The following is a 16,247-nucleotide window of genomic DNA, read 5'->3' on the forward strand; positions in this document are numbered from 1 at the left end:
AGAACCATTTCTGCAGGGTTGCTGCCCAGCCAATTCACTGTCTAGTGTTTATGTATTATTCTTGCAGTATTGCATTTTGTCCTTTGTACTGAGTTTCGTTGCATTTTCTCAGAATGTATCTCCATTTTGTTAAGTTTGTTTTGAATTTTCTCTTGATCCCCAAGTGCTTGCAGCTTTTTACAGCTTCCAGTTGTCAGGGGATGTAATTAATGAATTCTCTCCTCATTCAGCTAAGCCACTGAAATAGCTGGTTAGTGGCAGATCCATAAGGCTTCCCATATGCATGGGAAGGAAATGTTTTATACAGCATTAATTTTCTTAAGGGTTCATAAGCTTTCTAGCAAGCCTACTCAGAAATATTTGGAAAAACAGTTGTCTTTCCTAGAAATTGCTGGATTCCCTTCATGTCCTTTGGTTTCAGGATTTCTTTAATGGCTCTGTCACTTTGTGTCCAGCAGGAATCCTTCTGACATTTACAGTGTTTGATGTGGGAGGCCTCAAGACGTCCTTGTTCTTAGCTTTTCAATATTCCACATTCTGAACATATTTCCAGCCTATCCCAGTTAGGTGTTTGGATACTGAATTCTCTCTTTCTTTAATTTTTCTAATATAATAAAAAATGTGATCTGCTATAATCTTATGTAATCTATGAATTAGCAGTAGGGCTAACCATACACCTATAGGTGTCCATCTGCTCTAATTTACTCTGGGATTGAATTACAAAATTCCCACCTGCTAAAAGCTGTGAAACTGCAATGACATCTATGGTTGCCTTGCCTGTGATGATTTTGTTGCCCGCCCATTGAGTTCCCAAAACTCTAAGCATGATTGAAGCATCAATGTTTCTTGTTGTACGGCTTTCCTGCTCACCATCTGCTCAAGTATTGGCCTCAAGAAGGTTTTACTGAAATTCATCATTTCTGTCTAGTTTTTCTAGCCCAATGCTTGTCAAGATCACAGGGACTGTGTTGTGGCTGACTTCATAGTCCCTCTAGAATCAAATAAATTGTTTGGCTTAAGAACATAGGTGTGCACACAAACACGTAGCTTGCAGGTAGCAGATGACACTTAGTTTGCAGATTTCCTTAGCACTCAGATGCTAAGGAACTAGAAATTTATTAGAGAACATCTCTGGAAGTCTGTCGTCAGGCACTATTTGCTCTTCTCTTGTATTATGTGCATGCCAGTGACCACCCCGTGTCCCTGTTTCTCGCATCCTTAGGGGCTCATTTGTTTCTAGGCTGGAAATAGTCTCTTGCTGTTTCTTGTTGATTTCTGCAGTGTTCACGCTTGATGAAACCTGCATTCCTGATCCATCCCATCCTGCTTTACTTGCCTTGATGATGTGAATCTGTAGTGCAGCCTCAGTTAGAGGAGTACAGTCAAGGGATGACAGAGACTTTGAAGGTGTGTACACGAGACTGCACCAACCAACACTGGGGCTAGAAGCAACTCACCAGCAATCGATCTCTGGTCATTGAGAGAATCCAACCTTGGGAGCAGGGTAGGCTGGTGTTAGGAATAGCAAAGAGGGGAAAAAATGAACTGTCGTAAATACAAAGCAGGCCATGGATAGTAAATCTGGACATAACATGGAACTGTAGAGAAACAAAGGAAGAGCAAAGGGTCAGTGTGTCTTGCAAAATGTACAAAAATAATCCTATGGGTATTCTACAGTGAGGAAGAAAGCTTCATCTTCAACACCCATCTCATGAGAAACAGCTGTGGATGCTAATCACTGGCTGCAACACCCCATCTTTCCCTTTGCCCCTCAGACTGGAGCCATCAGCTTGAGCGTCAGTACCCAGGGAGACAGCAGGTGGGTGAGAAGAGAATGTGCTAGGAATTGTGCCTATAACAATTTTAATTTTAATTTTATGAAGACTTTCCCCAGTAATATATATATATATATACATATTTGGCACTGTATATTGGCATACTTCTTTAGCCCATATAAACTGCACAAATAGCAGTACAGCCTTTCTATACTAGTTGGGTGTGTTTGCATCTCTTGTTACTTGGTGGCATCTCTTCAGTGCAGTGAAGTCTAAGTTCACAGTGGTTATGAAAGCAAAAGACTCCAACAGAACTCAGGAAGCTTGGGAATTTGCATGTGATTCTAATAAAAGACATCTTTTACCAAACAAACATGATTTTCTAACACTACCATGTGTGGCATCAGCAAGTGGGCTGCTCTGTGATGAAATTGTTGTGTAGCTTGCAACTGGCTCTCCATTTGAAATTACCTGACTAAGCAGAGGCTAACATCAAGAATCTTCCAAATAAAGACGTCAGCATCTTCAAAATAGCCTCTGCAAGCAATATTATCAACAATGACTCTAAGTTGTTGTGACTTTTTACAGTAAGATCTCCTTGATTCTTCACAGAATAAATATATCTTGATGTGTATTTTAATGATGCTGCTGAGTTATGGACTAATAAAAATGTGGATTTGTTGTGATGGCATTTTAGGGAGAAAGTGAAGTTTCGAGCTTGGTACAGTAGTACATACTGCTGTAATTTGCTGATTTTGGTTTATTATCCAGCAAATTTTTAACAATAAAGTTTCCCATAGCCGTGCCCCATAACTTAGTGCATCACAGAACTGGGGCAAAACTGTGCTATTATTGTAAAAGCGCAGAGAAATCTCATTCAGTCCTTAAAGGCATAACGTAGCAGTCAAAGGAAAACCAGTGGCAATCCCTGACTAAGCAAGTAAGTACCAATGATTCAGCAGTATTTTAAAATTATGACACATCATGCAAACACGGTATGAAGTCTTCAAGATGAGTAAGAAACGGGTCATGCTGAATAGCAGGGCACAGGGCTGAGTGGGACGTGGCTGGTGGGATGCTGCAGGAATGGGGGCTTTATGTCCGGTTCTATGTAATATTTTAAAGTACACCCTTTGAGATCATTAAACAGGATGTTAATGAAATTAGCAGATGATGCAGATGAATACTGCAAACACCACTGAAAAAAGAGAAGCAGGAAATAACAAAAGGAGTCACCCTGACAAATGCAAAATTATACATCTGGAAAACAATAATTTAAAATGCAGATTATTTTTGCCTCTGTGGTAGGAGCACTCTCAGCTTCACCAGAGCTGGTGGATGGCGATTTGCACTTCTGCATTTCCTCTGACATGGCAGCCAAATAAAGCTCCATGTGGAGCTTTTGCCAAAAGGATTGCTCCCAAGCGAGTAGCTTGAGTGAGGCCTGGAGCAGGACTGTTGCACATTGTGTCTCACAGCCGCTGAGGAGGACAAAAATGGTCAGGATGGCTCTTCTCTGAAAATCTGCTTGGCACAAAGAGGGATCCTTTGCATTAATTGTGTGGATGAGCAGTTATCTTGGGGAATACTTACCCTGCTTAGGGTAGTATCTTATGTGAAACATAGAGGACTAGAGGAACCGAAGCTGGCTCAATGAGAGTGAGCGATGAGAAGGGGCAAAGTGGAAGAATCCATGGTAAGTATTCTACTCTGAGAGACCTCTCCATCACCCCAGCTGGGGTCCAGAACACCAATAGTAACCCTTTGCAGAATGGAGAAAAGTTCCAAGAGTTCCCCAGAGAGTCACAAAAATGGAAAAAGAAAATGAAAAAAAGAAAAAAAAAAGAGAGACGTTGTGCTAGAAATTACCGGCTTGGTGAGATTTTCCCCAGTGCTGAGGCATCCATTTCTAGTTATTCTTAGCTCTGAAGTTCCAGTTTACAGGATCCTGTTGCAATGACACATTTTGGAAACCTCTTCTCAAGTAGTGGGGCTGGCAGTTGGGCTCCCTAGGCTCTTGTTTGATGATAATGCGTGTCTAGTTGAGATGCCTATGCATCACAGCCTGTAGTCATAACAAAATCAATGAATCAACTTTCAAAGTTTCCACAATGTTTTATAAACACGTCATTCTGTAATGCAAGAAAGATTACAGAAGAATCACAGAATCACAGAAAGGTTTGGTTTGGAAGGGACCTTAAAGACCGTCTAATTCCAACCCCCTGCCATAGGCAGGGACACCTCCCACCAGCCCAGGTTGCCAAAGCCCCATCCAACCTGGCCTTGAGCACTGCCAGGGATGGGGCATCCACAGGCTTCTCCAGGCAACCTGTGCCAGCGCCTCACCATCTCTGAGTGAAGAATTTCCTCCTAACATGTAATCTAAATCTCTCCTTTAGGTTAAAACCATTCCCCCTTGTCCTATCACTGTCTGCCCATGGAAGATGTTGCCCTGCATCTTTTTTTACAAACACTCTAAGTACAGGAAAGGGAGAAGGTTTTCAGTGAAATTAAATTCAATGAAAGAAGAAGGACAATGAATGTGACAGATGTCACATTCCCAAAAGCAGGGAGAGATTTTGCTGTTCATGAAGAGATAATCTTTTTGGTTAAGACCCCATAAAATGTCCATTTGTAGGATACTTTTGTTAATTTTTACTGGATTTCAACTCATGTTTACACTAAAAAAAATACCTTTAGGTCTGTGAGATAAGTATTGCAAGGGTATATATTCTGTCTATTTCTTTTAATTACTTCTCCTACAGTCTTGCATACTGCTCTGTTTTAGCAAACAACTGTGTTTTAAGCAGTTCTGTAAATTGTTAAATGTTTTTCTTGGAAGAAAAAAAAATTATCAAATCCTACCAAGTATCCCTGCATTGCTTACCACCTTTCGTTTTTGCTGCTCTGCAAGAATCCTTGTTTAAGTCTGGGCTTTTATTCTGTTTAAGTTATTTTTAAATTCTCTTTAGATGCCTCTCAGCTTGATGATCAGAGATGGTATCTACTCTAAGAATCTAAATGGGAAAACAATTATTACTACAGGATTGAGGAAACAAATACAAGATGGGGAGAGTTAATCAAAGTCAGATTAGTGGCAGATCAAGAGTATAGTTCAGCTATTTCAGTATTCCTTTGGTGCTCCTTACCAGGCTCTTTCTGTAGCTTGGAAGCCTGTAACACATCTTTTTGAATGAGGAGAATACTCTTATCCCATGGTTGTAAACCAGCTCCTGTGGTTTTCTGTCTGAATTACAAGCAGAGCTGTGTAACTGCATCACCAGCCATTTGGTTGTCTTGAGAAACTGCATGCCAGTGAGGGTGGGCATGCTGCACTGGCAGCTCCTGTTGAAATTGCTCCTTTGGAAATGTACCCTGAGCAGCATGTCACTTAATTCCACCTTGTGCTTTCCAGCGTCATTGTGGTCTCTGGCACTCAGTCCTGTGCACACAGCCGAGAAAACATCCTCTTTCTTTAGGACACAGGGTGCTGCACTGGCTCCCCACTACCCAGCCTCCCTGTTGATACTGATCCTTGGCTGTTCCTGTCAACAGCCAGTCCCTTTTAATTAAAAATGCTTGGAATCTAACACGCAGGGCCCTCTGCCTGCAAGAATGAGCGTGGAGGTTGCGATCCCACAGGGTGCTGTGCGGAGTCGTGCCTGGCTCTTTCTCTTGTGCAGTTCTGTGAGCGCCGGGGAGGAGAGGCAGCACCGCAGCGGGATCCCAGGCTGCCGTCCGTGTCCCGAAGCACGATCAGCATTCCCGTCTGCGGTGCTCAGCATTCCTGAGTGGCTGGGCTTTGGTTTCGTTTTTAATCTATAGATCAAGTGGGATTTTTCACGGGGAATTTTACAGCCATTTTTTACCACACAGAGAATTTTATTGTTGCATTGCAATTTTAGCTGCCGCGATGTCGTTAACATAGGTCAGATGCTTGTGGGGTGGAAAGCTATACGTAGCTAGCTGCACAGACACAGCTCCCAACGTTAACGTGGTTTGCTTGACTCCTGCTGACAACACAATCAGAAATATGCCAGCAGCACAGAGCAAAACGGCTTTCGGGAGCCAGCACCTCTGCTAATGGAAACAAGTGCTAAGGAGCTACACTCACTTAAGCCAGCGGAGGATGTTGCCTTGGGTTTTTGCATGTTTGTTTTTCCAGAAATTGTCACAAAGACACTAGTTTTGTCTTAACTATAGAGTAATCTGGGCCAGAGTTCTGTCTGCAGATCGTAGCGCTGCAAAGTGGAAGAAGTGAGTCTGCGCCAGCACGATGTGAGCATATCTCCGAGGTGAGCTAGTTGATTACACAAGGGACTGGGACTGATTGCCAGCTCTCCCGGCTGGAGAATGGCTCAGGGCAGCAGTGAGGGAGAGTGTGCAGAGAGAGAAAGCCAAATGTCCAGCATGGTGATGGGGGGATTAGCAGAGCTGGGGTTTGGGGGATCATAAAAGAGGAGATGGCTTTTCCATGTAATCACTCGTTTTGCATGTTACTTAATAAAGCGCCTTGGTTCAAGCACTGTAGAGAGTCTTGAATCTTTTCTGTAATTGCAAAGAAATCCAACCTCTTCTCGATATGTTTCTGCAGGCACAGGCACTTTTGAGTAATACATAGAGATTTAGTGCTTTAAGTGATTTAGATAAAAGACATCATAGAAATGATGAGATGTTTAAAGCTATGGTTTTCATTGTTAGAGCATACTTACATAAAAATACCAGAAAAAAAGCTTAAGAAAGTCTAGCCCGATCAAATAGGGTCATTGGGCTGTCTTTGTCCGTGGCACAATCTACAGAGCCTGGTTGCATGGGGCACATGTTGTGTAGTGTTGGGCACTGTGCCTGCCTGCAAATCACATGTGGGATTCCCAAAATGAGAGCCCTGCCTTTTTTGCTCTTTCAAAAGAAGAGGATCCATCTGAGGGACATTCCAACACTACAGCTAGTGATTTTAAGCCAGCACATTTAATTTGTATCCGGAGTTTGAACCTACAAATTGCATCAAACCTGCCTGTGTCTGCTGTGATTTGGTGTCAGGAAACAGGGCCTGGAGAAGCTTCAGCTGAAGCATGTAGCTAAAAGAAGTCCTTGCTCAGAAATGTTTCTGGCTAAAAAGTATATTCATCAATGTTTTCTCAAACTGCAAGAAACAGCTACTTTTAGCAAACCAGGTGGTTTTACTTGAGCATGTGTGTGTCTGGTGCTAGAATTATGGCTTGTATCACCTTACTGCTTTCTTAGGTCTGTTCTTATTTGCAGCTATTATAAGATCTCAAGATCCTGTGCTGTACACGAGTGCCACGAGCGCTATTATGTGTGATGAGCTATTATGAGTGCTATATGTGATGGCCAGGTAATGATGTGTCAAGATGATCAGGAGCAGCAGAAGCCTTCAATGTATTTTGAAGAGAGGGCTTGCTGAAGGGAAAATAACACCTTGAGATTTGCGTAAGGAAATAATTTTAAACCAGGAAAATAAAATAACCTTGAAAAAAGCATCTGGATATTTGACAGTTATTCAGAGCTCATAATACACTGTGGTACTGTATGTTGTTCACTCAGTAGCTAAAATTAGGTGATTATGTAAGGAGACCACAGCGTACATCTGAATAGCTACTGTATTGGGTTAATGATGTCACTCATCTTTATTGAGTCTTTAGCTATTCTATGGCTTGGCCGGGGACAGTGTGAATTCAGTAGTCATGAAATCATAGCCAAGTTAAACTTTAGTGAAGTAAACACAACAGAGCTTTTATAAGGGAAAGCAAAACAGCTTCCAGCCAAAGGTCTCCCACCCTGGCTAGACACAGGTGACATTGCTACCAACTGTTATTCCACGTAAAACTTCAGGAAAGCACCTTTATAGCTCTTAAACCATCGACAATGGAATTGCTACAATGGATCTATTGGTGTGCGATTGGTTTGAAGAGATCAGGTTAGCTATTGATTTTAGCATTTTGTATGTTGACTATGAAATTGGTTACGTTTGTGTTGAGGTCCTGTAGTCAAGACAATTCACGAACTTCTTTGATGTGTATAAATAAATACATGTATGCCAGAAGTAAAAGGAGAACTGTATTTTATCCACACATAACAATGTTCCTTAGCTTTCACACTAGAAATAATCCAAATCAAAGATGCTACCATACTTCTTGTTTTATTTGCTCTTTTACATTGCATGCTCTATCTTTTTCACACTAGCAGTGTTATAGATGCCATACATTTCTCCAACTGGTTTGCTGAACATTTTTCTTGGGTGGCTGCCAATTTTGTATCGGAAAGGAACAAGGAGGACTATGAGGTAAAATCCTGGACAGAGAGGTGGCCAGGTTGTGTTTCTCAAACTGTGTGTGGCTAGGCAGCTCAGAGCACTGCCAGCAGCTGCTTGTTCCAGGGCTCTGGTACTTTGAGCCAGAGCAATGATGTTCAGGTGAACATTTGGCTGCAATGCCAGCACATCCACAGGGAATACTGCTTCAGTCTCAACTGAACATGGGTTTGTTCTTCTAAATAACCTCAAGTGCTGGTATCACAGGTCCTGATAGACAAAGACTCTAAAAGGAAGAAACCTGGAGTAGAAGCACGTGAAAGACTGTTTATTTCTCTGAAGGTGCCCAGACCTGCAGAGTCGCTGGGCTTTTAAATGCCAGAAGTGATTGCTTTGGGGATAACTTGTAGATGAGCAACAAGGGTCTGCACTGTGAGCAGGACGATGCTGCTGGCCGCTGTTTGCACAGCGCAGCCCAGGCAGCACACAAGTGGCATTGCAAGTGCCCGTGCTGGTCATGGGCATAACTCTGCTCTTCCAGAGCAAAAAGAAAAGGCTGCATGTGAAAACTTTCTCTTTTCCTAGATGTCTGCTCCCTTCTTCGAAGTAACAGTTCCCATGTATTTCCTGTCAAGGGTCCCCCAAACCCCTTCGCTCCCTTTTCACTCACTTCTTTTTCAATCCAGAAGGCTGCTAGCTTCAGGAAAGTTTGCCTAGGATTGCACTGTACCCATTTGTTTGCAATGAATGAGAAGCATTTTTCATTTTCTCTGTATTATTATTGCCAGATATTATGTGTACACGTTACAGGCCATCTTGCAGAGGGAGCTGGCAACTCCACAGAGGTGATGCGCATGGCTTCGGCAACTGAAATGGGCTCCTCTCAGCCAGACCCCTGCTGAGGTCAGGAAACACACATTTATTGCTCTCTGTAAGATTTCAAAAAGCAAGTTTTCTTTAGTTGGATGGAAATGGTGATATTGCAGCCCAGCCTCCCAGCTCCAAACACCTTTCTGCTTTCTCACTGCGTTCTTATCAGTCCTGCTTGCTGAGTGGTTTCAGCAGTTCTTGGCAGCACAGGGAGCCTGGGGCGGGTCAGGCTTTTGGGGAACAGCCACATACTTCTTGTACGCTTACAAAGCACATGGGCAATGAGATTAAAATTGTACAGCTTGACACAGTGTTAGGACTCTCTTTTCAAATTATATTCCTCTGCTTAAGCGGATTATATGAGAGCTGTTATCTTCCTTCACCATTGTTCTATTAATGGTTTGCTGTGAGAAGGACTGGCTTTTTTTCTGCTTTGTTATTTGTTTCACCTCGTCTCAGAAAGTGTGAATATGCATGCCCTGATTAACATTCATTAGTTGGCACAGAACTTGTGCCAAGATCACAGAACATGTCAGGATGGACATAACCTACTTACAGACCAGTATTGGACTGAAAAATGACACTTTAACAGAAGAGCTTCCAAAACCTTTCTGCATTTAAATATTTCATCAGAAGATGAAACAGGATAGCTCCTACAAGGGGCCAGGCATCTTGCTCTCCTCTGCTCCTGTGACACTGCATTGCCTGTGGAGGATACTAATCTGACAACATACTAATTTGGTGGAGCACAGCTTTGCTCTAGAGGTGTCTGCTGAGCAGAGGGGAGGCTGAACTACCTGTCTGGACCTGGAAACTAATCTGGCATTGTCAGTGAGCCATTCCTCTGGCACTGCTAGAGGGTCCTGGGCTGACTAGTGACAACCCAGTGGCAACTGTGGCCTGTGAGTCTTGTGCCTGGGGAGCTGGACACAGGGCAAAGAGGGGGTGTGGGCCACAGGTGAAGTGACAGGAGGGGACAGCTGAGGATCTCTTTCAACACCTGGTAGGGGATATTTCGTCTCTGCAGCGCCAGAGCGGTCTGGTTCAGCTTTGCCATTTAGTCTGACGCAGGAGAGGTAGGCTGCAGCTCCCCTCATCCGTTGCCATAGGAAGTGGTGGATGTGTGAGTTACAACAAAAGCTTTCCATTTTGCTAAGTCAGCATTTTCTGGTGGAGAAACAAAATGCTGAGCCTGAAAAAGTGTAGGAAAATAGTCCATCTTTACTATTGGTTTTAAATATATGTATGTGGAGATGTTTAAAAGTCCAAGCAGGAGATTATTTGCCTGGATTCTGCTTGTAACTGTTACCTCTGTGAGTCCCTGTAGGTCTCAATGAGGTTGGTACCTACTGAAGTGTATCTCTGCCCCTAATCCTCTCACTGCTCTTTGGACAAAGCTGCCTAAGGACACAGGTAGCCCTATGGTGTCAGTAAGGCACGGGAGCTGCAGAGGCCACCACATATTTACACACCACCAATGCACAGTGCCAAGCCACTGGTAGTTTCTATCATGTTCACATGAAAAGTAGATTTCTACTGAATGAGACCATGGTCAAACGTGTGTTTTTCCACTGCCTTGCCTGTATTGCCCCTGGTCACGGTGTCCATTCCCAGGGAGGGGTGGCAGAGGCCAGGCCCGAGCACCAGCACGCGTGGCCTGTGCTGTGGTGTCACTGAGCAGAGCCGGAACGGGATTTTCCACGGGGCCTCCCAAAGTAAGGCACAGCCAGCACACACGGTGTGTTTTCACTGCTGCTTACGACTCTTGGATGGGGATGAATATAAAGATCAACACATCAGCTGGGCCATTTCTAGTGTGTGAGAAATTATTGAGCCAAAGCACTAAAAAGTGAAAAAGAGGCCCTGTTTAAAAAAACCAACAACGTTATTTCTTGGGAAAAAAAACAGCCATAAATGTCATCAACAGCCTAGAGAAAAGAAAGGCAATAGTACCAAATGATAAGTGGGACTAGGGGGGATGTGTGTTACAGAAAGCAGGTCTCTCTTTCATAAGGAACAACGTTTGACAGTTTGAGAAGAGCTGACAATAAAACACATGATTAAATGAGCGCCAGAGAGCAGACTCAGCCATAAAACTATACATTTAGTGGCTGTCCTAGCTAAGCCATAGCAGTATTTATTGAGTTATAACACTGGAAGAGATGAATAAACATGACTGAGACCATGCGGACTCAGAGGGATTACCTTTGTTTTTAAGAGAGGCTTTACCATATTTGCTCAAAAATCTTCACATGGTGTGATTTTGAGTCTATAGTTAGACAGCGTCAAAGAAGATAAAGGAGATTTATGTTTTATCATGAGATGGGTAAATTAATCCCATACATGAAACTTTGAAAGAACTTTCTTGTCCTAGATAAAATAGCATCACTGTGACCTTTGATTCTGGGCACTCCTGCTAGTTTCTGTTTATCTTTCAGATAATGAGGTTGTGGAGACAGTTTTAGGCTGTTCATTATTTCACCTTATCCAAAAACAAGCATCGCTGATGTCATGTAGTGAAAACCTATGAGGGATTCGTTTACATTAAACATGGCCAATATCACACCTATTCCAAAAACATAGGTAAACATTTAATGGGATCAGCTGGGATAAAGCCATCTCCCCAGAGCAGCTATCCAAAGAGATATCAGGACACAGAGGTGCTTCATGGATTCATACTAACATGTAATGTACGGACTCACAGTCAAATATAAATTGCAGTCTACTACTGAGACTTATGTGCATTGTCCTACAATAGTCACATATTACCAACACTAAGAAATCAGCCTAATGTATTACCAAGATTTTCTTAACAGATTAATGGAACAGATTCCAAGTTTTAGGAGTTACTTTTTAACTATTCCAAATGTTGTTCCGCTAGTTGTCAGAATAAGAAAGGGAGGTTTTCATACTCCTTGCAAAAATGCCTTGTTATTGTTGACTTACTGTGAGTTTTTAAATGAGGTTCCCACTTGCAGATGAAATGAAACCAGATATCCCTGATAGGAAACAATTCACCATTAACAGAATTTGATCTCTTTTATAAACACCAGAGAATACCGCTGTGGGACACTCTTCCCAAACACCTGCCCCTTAGGGCATCTTTATTACTTCATTGCGGTAGGCCCCCGGTCCATACAGGAGCCACAAGAACTTTCTCTTTTATGTACATTTTTACATTTACCCACTTGTTTCCTGTTTTGATAGAAACACTTTTGCACTTATCATCACAGATTGGAGGGATTGCCTGTGCCACATTTTTGCAGTCCCTGAACTCCCTGTTTGCAGCCACCCTTGGTCACCCGTTGTCCTTGGGCTACTCCCGTGTGCCTTCCTCCAGAAATTACTGTTCTCAGGAAGGGTCAGCTCTTCGTCTATGATCCGTTTTGATTCAAGGCAGCCCTCTCTGTAGCTCCCAGAAGGCAGGATCCCTTTGGTAATTTTACAGTGAACAACGAGACCCAAGATCTGTCCCTAAGCAGATGGCTGCCTCAAACCTGGACACTTTGGGTCTTTGTACATGGACAGCTCTGTGCAGTGGATGTCTGTTGGTACCACACAGTGGCACAGCCTTGGGGCCATACCTTCTGACTCCACAGCTGCTTCACACATGCATTCACAGCAGTAATATGAGATCTTATTTCATCTGACAGAGGATATCTTGTATTGACTGATAAAATTAGCATTAGATCCATACCTAACATTTGGCAAAAAGTTTAGTGTCTAACAAAGGGGATTGCCAGAAGGATGCAACATGCCATTTCTGAAGTCATGTTTCTGATGACTTCCCCATCCAACACCTGAAAAGAATTATTGGAAAAAGAATGGAAAACAAAACAGAAAAGTCAATGCACTTCTGTGGAAAACCAGGGTTTGTTTCCATGCAGCATCCTGATGGGAGCATCTTCTCAAGGGGGACGTGGTCTGATTGGAAGAGAGAAGGGATACGTGAATAATGTGAGAAAGGAGGGTTCCTCAGACTGGTGAGGCCATGAAGGTGGAGCAGGACTGGAGACTCATTAGGACCCAAGAATGAGCAGGCAATCAATGAAATAAAGGTTTAAATCCAGCAGAGAAGAGCTTGCTTGCATTGTACAGAATTAAATTGCCTGAAAGAATAAATTCACAGAAGGGGTTGGGTGCCTTTCCGGGGAATGACAGACCTGCTGAGTGCTGTTAGGCACCAGTACAACATCTGGCTCAGGAAGTTCCTGAACTGCAAATTGTTGGAAGCAGGGTGGGTTTTCCAGGGAAAATACGACTCTGAATCTGCATTTTTGTTCTATTCTTTCCTTTCCCAGTTGAGAGCCGCAGCCAGAAACTGGGTATTGGAGATTTTCAGCCTTGCCCTGACTGCAGCCACTCTCACCCCACAAAGGACCCATCTGCTCCTGCAGTAAAATGATTTCTGGGTCTTTTGTCACTCATAGTTAACCAAAGTTGGTCTCTAAATTTTTGTTTGTTTGTTTGTTTGTTTGAAGGAAATATTTCAGCTTCAGATTAAAACTTCTATTAAAAATAATACCAAATTCTAGCAATGAATGCCTGTTAGCCCCTGTTGTATCTCAAAGGGGAATGATTTTAACCTGAAATAAAACCTGAAGTAAGGGAATATTTGGACATGTTTACAGCATCTGTGGGGCCAGAGATTAATGTGGGAGTGATGAGACAGCAAATGAAGAGAAAGCTGTGGGAGAGCAGCAATGAAGAGGGAGAAAAGAAATAGGAATTAGCAACATGGTAAGAGCACAGTAAAAGGTCTTGAAGCTCTGGAAACCCCAGGGTGCATGAAACAAGTTGAGTACACAATTACTAAGAGGAACAGAAACAAAGAGATTAGGGGAATTATACTTAGATCCTGTTTTATAGTATAATGTGAACACTGCCAACAAATGCAACAGCTTTGAAGCAATTATTTGCACTCCTGCAAAACCTGAGTAACTCAATAGCAGTCAAAAGAGCAGCTCCGGCGTGGATTTTGGTGGCTTCAGACCTCCTAGGGCTACTCGGGGTTAAGGCGTGCAGGCCTGGGCTAGGGACTGGTGCCCATATGCTCTCTGTGAGGAACGAGAAGGCAGAGCGCTGCACTTGGCAGACAGCAGACCGAAGGCTTGGGACAGCAGGAGGAAACCTGCAGCCAGGACTGGGATTGCTGTCAGGGACAGAGGAGTTGTCCCCACTTATTCAGCTGCAAGGCAGAAAGGTTTCCACATGGGTCGGGGAGCTTTTTTGGGGGAAGGGACTGAAATGTAGTGGTTTGAGTGAAAAAGCCAATGGTGAGTGCCGACACCTTGAGGACAGGCACTCGGTGTGCGGGCAGGGAGGTCCCGGGGCCAGCCTGCTGAGCACCGGGCTTCTCTCTCTTGCTGCTGCTGCAGCTCTTCTGAAACCCAGTGGGATTAATGCTGCTAGAATATATGGTTTGTTTAGCTATTTTTATTGACCCCTGAATATACCTACTGTATAATTTATGGACCCATTTGTGGTTCAGTCCTGCGATGTTTGCTATAGAAAATCTCCATTGAAGCCAGTGGGAGATTTTGCTAGGGTGAGGAGTGCAGGCCTGGCCTCTGCTTAGCCTTTTTTCTTTTCCATTGCAACACAATTAACCTTTTCATTAGAAGAGCACTGTTCCAAATAAGCAAACCTCTCAATGTGTATTACTGAGCCATCTGAAGCTGTCTCTTGCTTTGGAACAAAACGTCTTTGTTCCAGCCACACATGACATTTGAAGACCTATTTATACAATGTGTCAGCTCCATTTGTTTTCTTCATCCTGATATTTTCCTCTGTAATTTTGGTTAGCCATCCAGATTGCAAGGAGCAAGGCTGCTGCTGGTTTCCTCCTGCTCTGTTACAGACTGAGCCACTGGCTGCCCTTGGACTCTCTCCCCTTTTGCAGGCAGAGGTGAAACAACCCAAAATCAAACAGAGTTTTGCCTACCTCATCCTCGCTGTACTGAGACCAATGCTAACAGACAGCTTGTGGTGGAGAGCACTGAGAGCTTGCAGAAGGACCTGACATGCTCACAGTTTCTCTCTTGCTGCCCTGCCTGTGGGTGGCTGCGAGACGCATGGAGCCGCAACCCCTTTTGCTGCAGGGGACCAGGTTGCATCATTTAAATATCCCATCCTTCAAACTACCTGCATTTACCAGAGACCTGCTCATAATATGCCCCAAGTCTAGTAAGTCATTCTTGTCTGACTGCTCAGTGCTAACTGATACAAAAAAATAAGCAAAACCCATAGCAAAACAAAAATAAATCCCTTATCAAGTTGTCGAGTAGTAAAACCTGCAGCCTCCTGATTTTATGATCAGTTATAGAATTTTGGTCCATGTGGGGCAAACAGTTATGGAGAACTGGTGCATCCTCTCCCCTGGGATAAGTAATTTATCTAATTTAAGACCCATCTTCTCTTTGCAGAACGGACCCCAGGTACTGCCAACCCTGCTGCACAAGCAGCAACATGACATCTCTCCGGGCAGTGGTACTACCTAGTGACAATGAAAGTTTAAGCACTGTACTGTAATCACAGAATCACAGAATGGTTTGGCTTGGGTCCCGGCCCGCCCTGCCATGGGCAGGGACAGGTCCCACCAGCCCAGCTTGCCCAAAGCCCCATCCAGCCTGGCCTTGAGCACTGCCAGGGATGGGGCATCCACAACTTTTCTGGGCAGCCTGTGCCAGTGCCTCACCACCCTCACAGTGAAGAATTTCCTCCTATCATCTAATCTAAATCTCCCCTCTTTTAGCTTAAAACCATTCCCCCTTGTCCTATCATTACCTGCCCAAGCAAAAAGTTGCTCTCCATCTTTTTTATAAGCACCCTTTAAGTACTGAAAGGCTGCACTGAGGTCTCCCCAGAGCCTTCACTTCTCCAGGCTGAACATCCTCAGCTCCTCCTGCCTTTCTTTACAGGAGAAGTGCTGCAGCCCTCTGATCATCCTTGTGGCCCTCCTCTGGACCCGCTCTAACAGCCCCACATCCTTCTTGTGCTGGGGGCCCCAGCCCTGGACGCAGCACTCCAGGTGGGGCTTCACGAGGGCAGAGCAGAGGGGCACAATCCCCTCCCTCCACCTGCTGCCCACCCCTCTGTTGGTGCAGCCCAGGACGCAGTTGGCCTTCTGGGCTGCAGGCACACACTGCTGGCTCATGTCGAGCTTTTGTCCACCAGAGCCCCCAAGTCCTTCTCTGCAGGGCTGCTCTCAGTGGGTTCTTCTGCCAGTCTGTGCTCATGTCTGGGATTGCCCTGACCCAGGTGCAGCACCTTACACTTGGACTTGTTGAACCTCATTAGGTTCATGTGGGCCCACTTCTCAAGGTTGTCCA

At 44.0% G+C, this 16,247-nt stretch overlaps 1 long non-coding RNA gene across 1 annotated transcript; it reads right to left on the reverse strand.

The window, feature by feature from the left end:
* Positions 1–1,123: 1,123 nt before the first annotated feature.
* On the reverse strand, positions 1,124–6,147 carry LOC121061499. The gene is made up of 3 exons (XR_005815128.1): positions 4,925–6,147; positions 3,645–3,840; positions 1,124–1,509 (listed from the first exon to the last, which is right to left on the reverse strand). It is a non-coding gene; the product is annotated as an uncharacterized LOC121061499 (long non-coding RNA).
* Between the last annotated feature and the right edge of the window lie 10,100 nt (positions 6,148–16,247).

This window comes from Cygnus olor, chromosome Z (assembly GCF_009769625.2).
Source record: "Cygnus olor isolate bCygOlo1 chromosome Z, bCygOlo1.pri.v2, whole genome shotgun sequence".
Classification (NCBI taxonomy): domain Eukaryota; kingdom Metazoa; phylum Chordata; class Aves; order Anseriformes; family Anatidae; genus Cygnus; species Cygnus olor.